Source organism: Lithobates pipiens, unplaced genomic scaffold (genome assembly GCF_037356315.1).
Source record: "Lithobates pipiens isolate NorthernLeopardFrog02 unplaced genomic scaffold, aLitPip1_a1.2 Scaffold_8, whole genome shotgun sequence".
In the NCBI taxonomy this organism is placed as follows: domain Eukaryota; kingdom Metazoa; phylum Chordata; class Amphibia; order Anura; family Ranidae; genus Lithobates; species Lithobates pipiens.
The window spans coordinates 519,965,735-519,982,637 of record NW_027507903.1 but is presented as its reverse complement, the minus strand read 5'-3'; the positions used below and the strand labels follow the sequence as shown (position 1 = coordinate 519,982,637).

Sequence of the window (16,903 nt, the reverse complement as noted above, 5' to 3'; positions counted from 1 at the left end):
CACTGTTATACAAGCAGTACACTCACTACTTTACATTGTAGTAAAGTGTCATTTCTTCAGTATTGTCACATAAAAAGATATGATATGATATATTTACAACAATGTGAGGGATGTACTCACTCTTGTGAGGTACTGTACATATAATGTACACAAAGGGGAAACCTAGGTCATGGGGCTTTAAATGTGTAAAATCACTTCAAAACCTAGTACACATGATTACAAATTGATTGCATAATGGCATATTTCATAGACCCCTTAGGTCACACTGGGGCGTTGGCTGTAAAGCGCTGCTATTTTTAGTGGCTCTATACCGCCGTTTTTGCAGGGGTTTTCAGGCCACTAGTGGGATGCTGGCCAAGAAAGGGTTAAAACGGCCCACAAAGCGCCGCTGCAGCAGCACTTTTCCGGCGGTTCGGCATCGGTACCCGTTCAGTTTAATGGGCGGGAGCGGTGTATACACCGCTCCTTCACCACTCCAAAGATGCGGCTTGCAGGACCTTTTTTTAGCGTCCTGCCAGCTCACTGCTCCAGTGTGAAAGCCCTCAGGCTTTCACATTGGAGTGACAGGAGAGGCTCATTACAGATGCTATGCAGGCACTATTTTTAGTGCTGTAGCGCCTGTAAAGGGCCTCTGTGTGAAAGGAGTCAAAGTACCAGTTTTGTGGACATGATAAAATACAAGTTAAAGACCTCAAATTGAGCTGATCCATACTAGGTTATCATGATGGTCAATATGTATATTCATAAATATATATTTGTTTGTATGCATGATGATCCACACATTTCTTGGCATCCATGTCCACTTCCTCAGGAGAAGATGCAAAAAATCTAAAAAGATAAGAAAATACCAGTTATTTTATAGATCAACGGTCAAGAAAATTGGGCCGTTAGCCCTAATACTTACAGGCCAGCTCAAACGGGGGGGAGGGGAGGGGAGAGACATATAACCATACAGTGCTGTGAAAAAGTATTTGCCCTATTCCTGATTTTATTTTATATTTTTTGCATGGTTTCTCACACATAAATGATTCAGATCATCAAACACTATTTTAATATTACGCAAAGAAAACCAGAGTAAATGCAAAATCCATTTTTTAAATTATTAGGGGTAGAACATATGTCCAAACCTGCCTGGCCCTATTTGAAAAAGTAATTGCTGACCTAAACCTAATTCTGACACACAGGTCAGACCCCTGCCCTTCTCACCTGCTTGTAACAAAGGACTGGTCAGTCTGACTCCATGCTGTCACCTGATTACACAACAATGACCCTTTCAGCCTCACCCTACACAGATTGTTGTCCCGTGAGCTGGAGAATCTATGTGCCAACAGACTGAGAGCAATTGTCACTGGCTTAAGTTAAAGAGGTTGTAAACCCCTTTAACTTAAAAAGGTTAAAAAAAAAAATGGTGCAAATACAATATTTACAGAATTAACGCAACAGAAAAATAAGAGTTGTAAAGTGAAATACTTTTGCAGTCCTGGTTTGCAGAGTCCAATGAATAAGCTCCGTTTTGTTCTCTGGGTTGCTCAAGCCGGGGCATTACAGCTTTACAAGGGTACCTAGACTGAATTGTGTATTAGTTAATGGAGACGGCTGTGTGTCTGGTCAATGGAATGATAAGGTCCTGGCATGCAAATAAAGCTGTATGAACTGAAAGGAGGGAGCGGGACAGTCACTGCAGCTTTGCTTTCTAACAAAATGGCATGGGAGACTTAAGCTGAACAAAATGGATGTCTGATACAGTTTTTCATGGGCTCAATGCGCACAACCATTAAACGAACTGGTTGGGCTAGACTTGGCGGCAACAACCTCGGCTAAGCCCACCCCTCATGTAACATGTGACGAAACAATCATCGGGACATTGCGCTCACATGCTCCGCACATATGCGATCGCCATCACACAACTGGTGTGATTTTGTTGGACTGGAATTCCAACTTTTTACTTGACCGTTCGAGTGACCCGTTTGTAGGTAATTTTGTTTTTATGCAGCAGTGCATTTCGCCTCAATGCAATCTTGGCAGCATTTTTGCACTATTGGAGTGTTTGTTGATTTATTTTATATTCACTTGCACTTTTGACCGTGGATTTGAGTGGAGTATCGCCCAGTATGAGCTGGAGGTGAGAGCTCAGCGCACTGGATGATCTTCCAGGTTTCAGTTGTGTCTCCAAACGGATCACAGATCCAACAAGCCTTATATGAACCCCCCCCCCCGAATAAGGGTGGTCACTGGCTTTCTGGTAAACCTCCTGTTTTACCTGTGGTGGTCAAGTGTTCTTATTTTCACTATTTATGAATGATTCACCTTACAACGCACCAAGATTCCTTATGAACTGATGTCACTTATTTAACCGCTTGCCGACCGGCTCACGCCGAAAGAAGTCGGCAAAAGGGCACATACAGGCACATTAACGTACCTGTATGTTGCCCTTTAAGAATCAGTTTGCAGGCGCACCTGCCGTGAGCTCCATGAGCGTGATTGCTCTGTCCGTGGGGATATCTGCGATTGTCTCACGGAGAGTAAGACTGGGGAAATGCTGATGTAAACAAGCATTTCCCCATCCTGCCTAGTGACACACGCAGCCCCCCCCCCCCCCCCCCACAGTTAGACTCACTCCCTAGGACACACCTAACCCCTACATCGCCACCTAGTGGTTAACCCCTTGACTGTCAGTCACATATACACAGTAATCCATGCATTTTTAATTGCACTGATCGATGTATAAATGTGGTCCCAAAATAGCGCCAAAAGTGTTAGATCTGTCTGCCATAATGTTGCGGTCATAAAAATCGCTGATCGCCGCGTTCCAAAATCCAGTCCCTGTGATGTGATTTGCAAACAATAACTGTCCTTTATGCATGTAGGGTGATTTATTAAGCACAATCAACAAATGTGTGACCTCATCAGTTATGATTTTATTTGGTTTTAATGACCGTTTTAAACTGTGTAGAGTCAGAACAGGCTTTTGTCCCTTAGACCGGATTGTTTTGTATATTTTCTACTTCCAATCCGGATGTTCCCTGTGATAGCACTTTTTCTCAAATTAACTTTTTCCTCCTCTTTTAAATAAGTGCCAAATGGCAACCTCCTCCAGATTAGTAGACAATAACTTTGAGTGCTCTCCAATCTTCACCTTCCACTTCATAATTACAGCAAAATTAACAAGTGTTTTGGGCTGTTAAGATTACCAGCCTTATACATTGTCGTCGTGCTGAGCCAGGAGTTTTGCGGCCGCCGTCTCCTTTTTGTTCGAAATACTGTAATTGTGTCTGCGCACAGAGGAGTGCCAGTGACTATTCTCATAGGACTAAACTCTTGCAACATCTGTCAGGATGCTGCCAGTTCCATAGCTCCAAACAAGTCCTCCACCAGCAACCTTCCACCTTTTTTTTTTTTTTTTTTTTTTTTTTTTTTTTCCCCCCCCTTCTTCCCCCCCCCCCCCCCCCCCCCCCTTTAGTCCTGCCTGAACCCGGCCTGAGTTCAACTTGCATATGTATAAGACTGGAAATCTGAACAACCCAAAAATATTTCCTAATTTTACTGCAACTATGAATTGGAAGGTGAAGATTGGAGAGCACTCTTAAAGTTATAGTGATGATCTAGAGGAGGTTGCCCTTTTTTTTTTTATTTTTATTTTTTTTTTTTTTGTCGCTTATTAAAAGGAGAGTTAATTTAAGGAGCAAAGTGTCATCACCGCTAATATCTGGATTGAAAGCAGGAAATGTACAAAATGTCTAAGGGGCAAAAGCTTGCTTCCCGGCCCTGCACAGATTGGAAGGTCATTAAAACCAAGTGAGGGCACAACTATTGGAGGTCTCATATTTGGCAATTGACAACAGTTAAAGTGGTTGTAAACCCCTCCTTTACCCAGTGAAGGGAGCAGCCTCATATGATAGAGATTTACCAAATCTCCCTACATACGTGTTACATGTATATCTGCTGTCTTTCCCTTTCTACACTCTTTGGAAAGTGCAGATTGTGTAAGGAAATCATTTTTTTTTCCTCTTTTCAGCAGCACATATGGGTGGGCATGGTGTCCGGGTTTACACTGCGTGAGAGCTGATTGGCGGAAAGCCACACACCCCCACTCATCGTAAGCAGAGAGCTTGTCTATTCAGACTACAGCTCTGCATGTAACTTTGTTCCTCTGCTTATCTAAGCTCCCTCCCCTACACGTTTTTCAGCTGCTGTTCTCTTGTATGTTGCAGAAGTGATTTATTGTGTGTGTGTGTGTGTGTGTGTGTGTATGTGTGTGTATGTATGTATATATATATATATATATATATATATATATATATATATATATATATATATATATATATATATATATATATATAATATAAATATAGAGCCATTTATCTATCTCTATGTATGTGTGTGTATACGTAATATATGAGGCTGCATTCACACCTGAGTGTTTTCAGCTCATAAAATGCCCGAAAAAAGCCCAACAAGCAAAATCCCATTCATTTCATTGGCACCTGTTAACTTCTGAGCGTTTTTGTCACCTGAAGCAAAACACCTAAACGCCCTAAGCTCAAAAAAAAGAACATGAGCTGCTGTGGGATAGATTACAGGTGATTTTCTGCCTTTTTTACATTAGTGACCTCAACAAAATCACAGTAAAAACGTGCGACTTTGAAATGCTCAGGTGTGAATGCAGCCTTAGTGATCAGTGTGCTCAGCTGTTTGCTGCACAGACTGCCTGTTGACTGACTGTGTTGCTGAAGTACTGAATACACTAAAAAGTTGTTCTAAAACAGAGCACTGGCACCCTCTATTGGCCAGTCAGCTGAAATAAAGTAAAGCATAGAAGATAGAGTTGGCTTTCCTTTTTTATTTATAATTTTTAAACTCAACACTTGATATGAATGAGCTTTGCAGTAATACACAGACTAACTCGATTCAATCTAAATACTCAGCTGCTGAACACCCAAGTTAATTCACCAACAAATCCCAATAAACATCTGAAAAATATTTAGTGCAGCACTATAAGTGAGGGCTACTTATGTGTGCACACCCTTAAACTAATACTTGGTTGGAGCACCTTTTGATTCTATTACAGCACTCCATCTTTTTGGGTATGAGTCTATGAGCATGGCACATCTTGACTTGGCAATATTTGCCCACTCTTTTTTGCAAAAACTCGAAATCTGTTAGATTGCGAGGGCATTTCCTGTGCACAGCCCTCCTCAGATCACCCTCAGATTTTAAATCAAATCAGTTCTGGGCTCTGGCTGGGCCATTCCAAAATTGTAATCTTCTGGTGAAGCCATTCCTTTTATTGATTTAGATGTATGCCATGGGTCATTGTCATGCTGAAAGATGAAGTTCCTCTTCATGTTCAGCTTTCTAGCAGAAGCCTGAATGTTTTGTGCCAATATTGACTGGTATTTTGAACGGTTAATAATTCCCTCTATAGTGGGAAAAAAGTGCAGTGCTAATATATTAAATATAATATTGAGTGGTGGTGAAAAAAAATCTCAACTGAGAAAACGAAAGCAGTTGACACTTGGCAATGGCTATAAAATATTATGCTGAAAATCCTTAGTGAACAAAAGAAAAACAAAAACTAAAAAGATTCACTGATGGTGAAAAGATTAAACTAAAGCAGACGCCACAATTTTTTTTGGACAATATTAAGTGATAAGATTAATCCATAAAGCATTAGTGAAAATGGTAAGTAATAAAAAGCATGTTAGTGCATAATAATAAAGAGAAATTATTTAATGATAATTTCTTTAACAAAATTCCATTCAATAGAAAATAAGGTTCAAAAAAACCACAATCCAAACGAAGATAAGCGAGACCAGATCCTCAATTCAAGATAGTGACACACCACAAGTATTAATGCCCCTTACCAACTCAGTGACCACCATACGGTGATCTCACCAAACACGGGAAAGTTCAGGTTTCCCAAACACCTGTAGCAGCTCCTTTGATCGCCATTACGTTCTTACCACTCGAAAGTCTAAAGCAGAAATTGCTCCCATAGTGTAAAATCATTCAAAAGAATAATTTATTAGGCGATAAAGGTTGCACTTACAAGAAATTCATCCAAAGTGAGCGTTGTGATAATGCGGCTTAAAGCTGGTGATCGTAGCGTCTCCACAGGCTTCCTACTGTTTGTTTGCTTCCCATCAATCTCCTACAGGAAAGAACATAATTACATCAGCGTCACAGGCCCTACCCTACATGTTTCGTCATGATAGGACATCTTCCGGGGATTAGTCAAGTAACGCTGTCATTACGTTTAGGACAGGGATATGCAATTAGCGGACCTCCAGCTGTTGCAGAACTACAAGTCCCATCATGCCTCTTCCTCTGGGTGTTATGCTTGTGGCTGTCAGTCTTGCTATGCCTCATGGGACTTGTAGTTCTGCAACAGCTGGAGGTCCACTAATTGCATATCCCGGGTTTAGGATTTAAATAGTCCCACTGCATCATCTTAAGTACTGACCACTCTAGATAAGGAGATAGAAAGCATAAAGGCGCAGCCATATTAACAGCTGGCTGCCCAAATAGATGCAATCGGTAAGGGGCATTAATACTTGTGGTGTGTCACTATCTTGGATTAATGATCTTGTCCCGCTTATCTTTGTTTGGATTGTGATTTTTATTTGTTATTTTTTTTGCACCTTATGTGGACTTTTTTTCACCATCATTTGAGTGAATCTTTTTAGTGTTTGTTTTTTCTTTTGTTCACTAAAGATTTTCAGCATAATATTTTTATAGCTATTGCTATGTGGCAACTGCTTTAATTTTCTCAGTTGAGAATTTTTTTTGCCATCACTCAATTATTATACTTAATATATTAACGCTGCACTTTGTTCCACTATATTGTATTTTAAGTTTTTGTATTAGACTTTTTGTGCTAACTGCTTTTATTCATTGAGTTTTCAACATTTTTCAATATAATTTCATATTTTTCTAGTGCAGCGTTAACCTTTTTTTTTTTTTTTTTTTTTTTTTTGTATAATAATTCCCTCTACCTTGACTAAGGCCCCTGTTCCAGCTGAAAAGAAATGGCCCACCACACTTGACTTTTTTTTTTTCCCCATACAAATAGAGCTTTCTTTTGGTGGTATTTGATCACCTCTGCAGGTTTTATTTGTGCTATAAACAAAAAAAAAATGAAGATAATTTGGAAAAAACAATTTGTTACTTATTGCTATAATATCCCAATTTTTAAAAAACGCATTTTCTCTTTCATTCATTGATAGGCACAGCTCTAGTAATCTTGACCGTAAGGTTATCACGCCACATTCAGGAGAGGACTAGGCAGAACATGTAATATATGTGAAAAACAGAACTATACAGTTTCGCCCAGGGGACGGTCCCTCTGGTAATAACCCCTCAGCCTGCTTCCTGCAGCTCAGTTTTTTTTTCTGCCTAGTGAAGGAAGACCTAGGCTCCCTGCCGGGACCATCGGTCCTGGGGATTTTTTCCTGGATTTTTGCATTTTGCGCAAGATTTTAAGATCCTGTGATCTTCTATCAACATCCGGCTGGGTGACAGGCTGGATCAATATAGATATAGGATATAGATCCTTGTAGTCTCCCCAGCCTGGCCATTGAGTGTGTGCAGACCCTAGCTACGTGCTGGGTTGGCCACGACATGCCCCTCCAGGCTCCAGGGGCGGCTGGTGAGCGCAATGCTCCGGGGCAAACATATGACCGGACTACAGATGTCTTTGTCACAGTGTGCCGTGGCCCGCAGCCACCCCGTACTGCTCAGGTGTGGGTCTGTGATGGGATGCCTCCAGCTCGTCTGGATGGTAAGTACATCTCTTCCTGGGAAGTTGATTAGGGGGTCCCTCTCCTCCCCTTTCTTCTCTCCCTGTCTGTCCCCCCCCCCCCCCCCATGGGGGATTGGGGGATGCTGCATGACGGGGCTTTTGAGCGGTGTGTGTACCTGAGCCAGGGGTCCTCTGGGGGGGGCTCTGATCCTTGGTTGGGGGCTGGCTGGCTGTCTGTGTCCCTGGGCTGTCCTTGGTGATGCTGGACCCAGGAGAGTGGTCACTGCATCAGGAGGTGTTCAGGCTTCTTTTCCTGCGGTGGGGCACACCAGATGTGGATCTCCTGGCCTCTTGGCTCAATCGAAAAGGTGCGGAGGTTCGTTTTCAGGAAAATAGATCCCTGGGCGTGTCAAACGAGTTGGTGGCTCCATTGGAGCAGTACCGGCTGATTTACACCTTTCCTCCAATAAAACTGTTACCACATGTGCCGAGGGGATTCCATTGATACTGATTGCCCCAGATTGGCCTCGGTGTCCTTGGTACACCGGCCTGGTGGCGGATGCTGCTTGGCAGTTACCGATGCGAGAAGACCTTCTGTCACAAGGGATACTCCATCCTGCTTTACCGTCGCTGGTTTTAACAGCATGGCTGTTGAAAGCCAGGTGCTAAGGAACCGAGGTCTGTCTGACTCTACGATTGCCACTATGTTGAGGGCACAAAAATCTTCTTCTCAGAAGATATACCATCGTATGTGAAAGTATTATATCCCCATGGGTGAGGAGATGGGATGGCCTCCACACACCTAGTCGGTGTCCAGGGTCCTGCTGTTCTTACAGCGTGGAGTAGACCAAAAGTTCGCCTTAAGCACCATCAAGGGACAGATATCGCCCTTGGCTGGTTTTTCCACAACGACCCCTGGCGTCTTTCTTGAGTGAGCACCTTTGTACAGGGGGTCCGACAGGTAGTCCCTCACCCTTACCTCCATGGCATCTGAACCTTGTGCTATCGGCGCTTCAAAAACCACCGTTTAAGACAATCAGGGAAATTCCTTTAACGCTCTCTCAGAAAGTGCTCTTTTTAGTGGCCATTACATCTGCCAGGAGGGTTTCGGAATTAGCGGCCTTGTCTTGCAAGCCACCTTATCTGGTTATCCACAAGGATAAGATGTTGCGTCCGCAACCTTTTACTGCCGAAGGTGGTTTCGGCTTTTCACCTCAATGAAGGCATTGTGTTACCATCTGTGTCCAAAACCGACACACCCTAAGGAGGTGGCCCTCCATTCCCTGGACGTGGTCTGGGCTCTAAGGGTATATCTGTCTGCCACGGCTCCCTTCCAGAAGTCAGATTCTCTGTTCGTTTCTGTAGCTGGTCCATAAAAAGGACTGGAGGTCTCGTCGTCCACCATTTCCAGGTGGTTCAGACAGATCGTGGTCCAGGCTTACACTTTGAAGTGGAAGGTGCCCCCCTTTCCTGTCATGGCCCCTTCCACCAGGGCATTTGGGACCTCTTGGGTCTTTCAACATCAAGCGTCAGTTGCTCAGGTGTGTAAGGCGGTGACTTGGTCGTCCGTTCACACTTTTACAAAGTTCTACAAAGTTGTTGTAAGCGCATATTCTGATGCCTGCTTTGGCCGCAAAGTTTTGCAGGCGGCCGTGTAATGTTGCAATTTTACACTCTTTCTTCTTAAGAGAGTTACCTTTTTTGAATGTCGATGCACTCTGCTGCGTATGTTGACCGCAAGTTCTGATGGTGACTTCCCCATTAGGGAGCACCTCTGGTTGTGGGTGAAGTTATGTTGCTGTTCCCATCCCTCATTATGACGTTGCTTGGGGACATCCCTATGGTCAAGATTAATGGAGCTGTGTCCGTCAATGAATGAAAGAGAAAATAGGATTTTTGTACTCAACGTAAAATCCTTTTCTCTTAAGTTCATTGACACACAGCACCCTCCCCTCCTATTGGTTTTTGTTATACTTCTTGTCAATGTACTAAGCTGCAGGAAGCAGGCTGAGAGGTTATTACCAAAGGCTCCGCCCCCTGGGCGGAACTGTACAGTTCTGTTGTTTTTTTACATGTTCTGCCTAGTCCTCTCCTGAAGGTGGTGTAATAACCCTACGGTCAAGATTAATGGCACTGTGTCCGTCAATGAACTTGAGAAAAGGTTTTTACAGTGAGCACAAAAACCCTATTTTTTTTCCTCCCAGTTTAGCAGCACTTTTGAAACCCCCCCCCCTTTTATTTTTTTTATTTTTTCTCCTTTGCTATAAAAAGTATCCCAAATTATTATTTTTTAAATATAATTTTTTCCTCAGTTTAGGCCGCTATGCATTCTTCTACATATTTTTGGTAAAAAAAATCAAAAAATAAATCGCAATAAGTGTATATTGATTGGTTTGCGCAAAAGTTGTGGCGTCTACAAAATTAGGTTATTGATTTTGTAATTTTTTTTTTTTTCATTCATTTTTTTTTTTACTAGTAATGGTTGTGATCTGATTTTTTTTTAAATTTTTTTTATTTTTTTACCCGGACTGCGACATTGCGGCGGACAGATCAAACACCTTTGTTGCCATTTTGGAAACGCTGACATTTATACAGTGATCAGTGCTATAAATATCCATTGATTGCTGTATAAATTTCACTGGCAGGAAAGGAGTTAAAACTAGGGGGCCATCAAGAGATTAAATGTGTTACCTAGGGGGAGGAGACCAGTTGGTGTTCCTAATATGCTAGGAACACAATCTGTCTCCTCTCCCTTGACAGGAGGTGGATCTGTGTGTTTATACACACAGATCCTCGTTCCTGCTCTGTCACAAACGATTGCTGATGCATGGGCATCGGCTCCTCGGGGTTGCTTGTGTCCCCAATGACAGCGGGAAGCTGAGGACATCGTGAGTCCCACCCAGGATGGGATATTCCATCTGCAGACGTCGTATGACTACAGGCAGGTATTTAACCACTTACAGACCGGACCATTTTGCTGGTCAAAGTCCAGACCACTTTTTGCGATTCGGCACTGCGTCGCTTTAACTGACAATTGCGTGGTCGTGCGACATGGCTCCCAAACAAAATTGACGTCCTTTTTTTCCCACAAATAGAGCTTTCTTTTGGTGGTATTTGATCACCCCTGCGGTTTTAATTTTTTGCGCTATAAACAAAAATAGAGTGACAATTTTGAAAAAAATGCATTATTTTTTACTTTTTGTTATAATAAATACCCCCCAAAAATATATAAAAAAACATTTTTTCCCTCAGTTTAGGCCGATACGTATTCTTCTTCATATTTTTGGTAAAAAAAAAATCACAATAAGTGATTATTCATTGGTTTGCGCAAAAGTTTTATAGCATTTACAAAATGGGGATAGTTTTATAGCATTTTTATTAATAATTTTTTTATTATTATTATTTTTTTACTAGTAATGGCGGCGATCAGCGTTTTTTTTTTTTTTTTTTTTTTTTTTTGTGACTGCGACATTGTGGGGGACCCATCGGACATTTTTGACACATTTTTGGGACCATTGTCATTTATACAGTAATCACTGCTATATAAATGCAGTGATTCCTATGTAAATGGCAGTGAAGGGGTTAACCAGTGGGTGGCAGTGTAGGGGTTAAGTGTTCCTAGGGGTGTTGCTAACTGTGGGGGGGTTGGGCTTTCATTTAGTGAACACTGATCTCTGCTCCAATCGCATGGAGCAGAGATCAGCATCACTAGTTGCTAGGCAGAATGGAGAAATGCTGTTTACACGGCATTTCCTCCATTCAGCCATCCCGTGAGACGATCGCGGGGATGCCCGCGGTGATCGAGTCCCACGACCGGACTCACGGGGGTCCCGACCGGCGCACTCCTGATGGCAGGGTGGCATTGAAGATTGGACGTACCTGTACGCCAATATGCCTGCCCGTGTCATTCTGTCGACGTACATCGTCGTGCGCTGGTCGGGAACCGGTAAAGTGGTTAAGAAAAGGCTTCCATCTTGCCACTCTAACCCATAGCCCAGACATATGACGAATACAGGAGATTGTTGTCACATGTACCACACAGCAAGATATTCCTGCAGCTCCTATAAAGGGGTTGTAAACGTAAACGTTTTTTCACCTTAATGCGTTCTATGTATTAAGGTGAAAAAACATCCGACAATCCTGCCTCCCCCCCCCCCCCCCGTTTTACTTACCCGACCCCTCGAAAGTCCTGTGCTCGCCCCTGTCATCCTCTTCGCCGCTCACCCTGGCCGTTGATTGGCTAGAGTGGATGGATTGAAAGCAGCACAGCCATTGGCTCGCGCTGCTGTCAATCACATCCAATGATGTGGCGTGCCGCGGGGGCGGGGCCGAGTGATACAGTGAGCAGCTACGGCTGCCAGCTGTGTCACGGGAGCGCGCCCGCAAGCACTCAGCACATGCAAAGCATATTTGCATAGCATACTAGCTCATTTATGAATAACTTGCCTGAGATGGAAGCCCCCTGAAGCGACCCTTGTTCTCCTTCTCCTCCGATGCTGCCATCTATGTCGGAGTGACTTCCAGGTATCGCAGCTCCAGCGCTGTGACTGCTCGTGGGAGCTGCCACTAATGGCATGATTGCTGTTAGCAGCGGAATGCCCAGTGCGCCTGCGCGCTGCTGTCTATGGCACGTGCGCCGTAGACAATGGTGCCTGTCTTTTGCAAATATCTCCTAAGCCATGTAGGTTTAGGAGATATTTCTTGCACCTACAGGTAAGCCTTAATCTAGGCTTGCCTGTAGGTAATAGTAATCTGTAAGGGTTTACAACCACTTTAAGGGTGGAAAAGGTTCTAAAATGATTTATCTTTGTCTAATTCTTTTACATTACAGAAACCAGACATTTTAACAGGACTGTGTAGACTTTTTACTGTGCGTGTGTGTGTGTGTGTATATATTACACACACACACACTGTATATCACAAAATTGAGTGCACCCCTCACATTTTTGTAAATTATTCTATCTTTTCATATAACACTGAAGAAATGACACTTTGCTACAATGTAAAGTAGTGAGTGTACAGCTTGTATAACAGTGTCAATTTGCTGTCCCCTCAAAATAACTCAACACACAGCCATTCATGTCTAAACTGCTGGCAACAAAAGTGAGTACACCCCTAAGTGAAAATGTTCAAATTGGGCCCAAAGTTTCAATATTTTGTGTGGCCACCATTATTTTCCAGCACTGCCTTAACCCTCTGGGCATGGAGTTCACCAGAGCTTCACAGGTTGCCACTGGAGTCCTCTTCCACTACTTCATGACGACATTGCGCAGCTGGTGGATGTTGGAGACCTTGCGCTCCTCCACCTTCCATTTGAGGAATCTCAATTGGGTTTAGGTCTGGAGACATGCCAGTCCATCACCTTTACCCTCAGCTTCTTTAGCAAGGCAGTGGTCGTCTTGGAGGTGTGTTTGGGGTTGTTATGTTAGAATACTGCCCTGCGGCCCAGTCTGCAAAGGGAGGGGATCGTGCTCAGTTTCAGTATGTCACAGTACATGTTGGCATTCATGGTTCCCTCACTAAACTGTAGATCCCCAGTGACTTCAGCACTCATGCAGCGCCAGACCATGACATTCCCACCACCATGCTTGACTGTAGGCAAGATACACTTGTTTTTGTACTGCGCACCTGGTTGCCGCCACACACGCTTGACACCATCTGAGCCAAATAAGTTGATCTTGGTCTCAGACCACTGGACGTGGCTCCAGTAGTCCTTAGTCCGCTTGTCTTCAGCAAACTGTTTGCAGGCTTTCTTGTGCATCATCTTTAGAAGAGGCTTCCTTCTGGGATAACAACCATGCAGGCCAATTTCATGCAGCGTGCGGTGAAAGGCTAACCCCCTCCCCCTTCAATCTCTGCAGAAATAAATCTATTTCGCAAAGACAAACTCTGGATGTGACATTGAGCACATGCATGTAACTTCTTCGATCGACAATGGCGAGGCCTGTTCTTAGTGGAACTTGTCCTGTTTAACCGCTGTCTGAAGCCTATCTTTATGTAGAGCAATTCTTCTTTTTTTTTTTTTTTTTTCAGATCCTCGTTTTTTGCCATGAGGTGCCATGTTTAACTTCCAGTGCCCAGTATGAAATGGTGAGAGTAAACGCCAAATTTACACTCGAGACCTTTAGCACTGAGTCACATGACACCGGGGAGGGTAAATAGTTAATTGGGCCCATTTGCATGGTTTCACTTGGGGGTATAGGGGCTTTTGTTGCCAGCGGTTTAGACATTAATGACTGTGTGGCATTAAGTGGACAGTAAATTGACCTTGTTATACAAACTGTACACTCTAGCAAAGTGTAATTTCGTCAGAGTTGTTGCATGAAAAGATTATAATAAAATGACAAAAATGTGAGGGGTGTTCTCACTTTTATGAGATGCTGTATATATAGGGGTGTGTGTGTGCTATTGAGATAGAGATCGATATAATATAAAAAAAACAAAAAAAAACAAAAAAAAAAAAAAAAAAAAAAAACTGAACCGTGTATGGCTTGCTGAAGACACTTGCACATTGCACATGTTAGCCTGACCTGAGAGAGAGCCTGGAGCTACAAAGAAGCAACAAAGTGGTAGTGTAAATGGACACCGTAAAGGCCAGCCATAGAGAAATATTAAGGCATCTGAAAGTATACAAATTAAAGCATTTGGAGGTAGGCTTTAACTTTTATATAGGGTAGAAACAAGACCCTCCACAAGCATTGGGAAACCTAATGGGTAATTGGTACTATATGCAAAATTTATTTTGATGCCCTGAATATTTTGGCAATTCGTTCCCCCCCCCCCCCCCCCCCCCCCATAAATCCATCATTTAAACCTTGTACGATGTGTCTTTACACAGTACCTTATTTATTTATTTTTTTGTATTAAGAGCTTATCCTCAGTCCAATCATTCCAAAGGGTTAAGAGAATTATATGTAGCTATGTCTTGCTTCCCCCAGCCTTGTGAAAGCTGGGCTTTGTTATGGTCCAAAAAAAAAAAACTTAACAAATGGAACTGGCAGATTTAGATAAAGGGAATTGCCTTCTGATTGTGTTGATAAGAAAAGATACATAAGGTTATCCACAGTGAACACCTGATGGATGTATTGTGAAGAATTTTTCTGGTCCCAACAGTGTAATGGTTTTGTTTTTACAGGCTAGTCAATCAAAACTGACTTTGCCCTTTGCTTCCACATGTCCAGTTAACCACTTAAGGACCGAGCCTCTTGTTGAGATGTGGCGTTTACAAGTTAAACTTTTTTTTTTTGCTAGAAAATTAGTTAGAACTCCCAAACATTATACATTTTTTTTTTTTTTTAATTATTCTAACACCCTTGAGAATAAAATGGTTGCAATACTTTCTGCCACACCGGATTTGCGCAGTGGTCTTGCAATATATTATATTATAATCTATTATAATTTTTTTTTTTTTGTTTGTTAAAAAATAAGACGCCCGTAAAGTTAGTCCAATCTTCTTTATATATTGGGAAAGATAATGTTACATCGGGTAAATTGATACCCAACATGTCACGCTTCAAAACTGCGCCCGCTTGTGGAATGGCAGCAAACTTTTACCCTTAAAAATCGCCATAGGTAACATTGAAAAAATTCTACAGGTTGCGTGTTTGGAGCTGCAGAGGCGGTCTAGATCTAGCATTATTGCTCTTGGTCTACCGATCATGGCAATACCTCACATGTGTGGTTTGTACACTGTTTTCATATGCAGGCATTACTTGTGTATCCTTTCACTTCTGCATGCAAGCTCGGCGGGACGGGGCAATTTTTTTTTTTTTTTTTTTAACATTGTTAAAAAAAAATTGTCACTTTTATTCCTTTTTACAAGGAATGTAAACCGTGCATGACAGGACCTCTTAAATATGAGATCTGGGGTCACAAAGACCTGAGATCTCATATTTACACAAAAATTCAATTAAAATTTATTTTTTATTTTTTTGTCAAAAAAAACAAAAAAACCCTTTTAAGAGCTATGTGCAGAAGTGATGTTTTCACGCCGCTTCCATCTTGCAATGTTATGGAGACAGGTGGGGGCCATCTTCCCTTCGCTCGCCTCCATACCCAGCAAGGGACAACATCCGATCGCCTCATTCGCTGCCGACGGCTCCATTAAAGCGGGATTGCACTGTGGAAAAAAATATTAAAAGCCAGCAGCTACAAATACTGCAGCTGCTGACTTTTTTAATAAATGGACACTCACCTGTCCCGGGGTCCAGCGATGCCGGCAGCCAAGGCCGATCGATCTCTCGGCTGCTGCCGTCACCATTCTAGGTGAGGGAATCGGGAAGTGAAGCGCTGCGGCTTCACTTCCCGGTTCCCTACTGCACTTGCGCGAGTCGCGCAGCGCACTAGGAATTGTCCGCGCTGTCTCTGGGACCCGTGTGTGTCCCAGCAGACAGCGCGCAGGGACAGGAAGAGGCATAGACTCCCGTGGGAGTCTATGCCCGGAAGTGGGTGTAAATACCTGTTTTTGACAGGTATCTGGACCCCCCTCCCCCCTGAAAGGTACCAATATTGACACACCGGAGGGGGGGAGGGTTCCGATCAGCGGAAGTTCCACTTTAGGGTGAAACCCCGCTTTAAGCGGCGGAGGGGGGCCCTCTCCCACCACCAATTAAAAGTGATCTCGCTGCGAATGTGCCAGAGACAACTCTTATCAGAAAGCGGACTGCCGGCTGAAGAATAGGATACCGGGGTTATGGCAACTTGTTGCTGCCATAATGATATTCCTCTTCAAACTTACTAGAGGTAGAACGGTGTGCAACATCCGTAAATGGTTAAAGAAGAACTCCGGGCAAAATACAAAAGTTAATTGTCAGATTTTTTTTATTTTTTTTATTTGGTTTCTGAGTTGATGGCAAAACATTTTATAGCTGTAGGAAGTTGACTCCATTACAAATAGTACTTTTTAATGCAATGCAGAATCTTCTCCATTTAAGAAGTAATTTTGCATTTTTAAAATAAAGGGTATGCGGGTATTCCTACTAGGTGCACTGCATTTGCATGCTCTACATAACTCCCATGTGATGCTGAGCCTCCAAGTTTAAAATTGAAATCCAATGAATGAAGGGGCAGGCCTGGGACAGTCAAGCTGGGGAGGAAATGTCTGGGTGATGTCCTCCAGGCAAAAAATGAGGGGGGCTCTATGTGGCTTATTATAGCTTCCAA

General features: G+C 42.9%; 1 protein-coding gene across 1 annotated transcript in view; it reads left to right on the top strand.

The window, feature by feature from the left end:
• GMCL1 (germ cell-less 1, spermatogenesis associated) overlaps positions 1 to 16,903 on the top strand; it is a 209,386-nt gene that overhangs the window by 62,494 nt on the left and 129,989 nt on the right. The window lies entirely within an intron of this gene.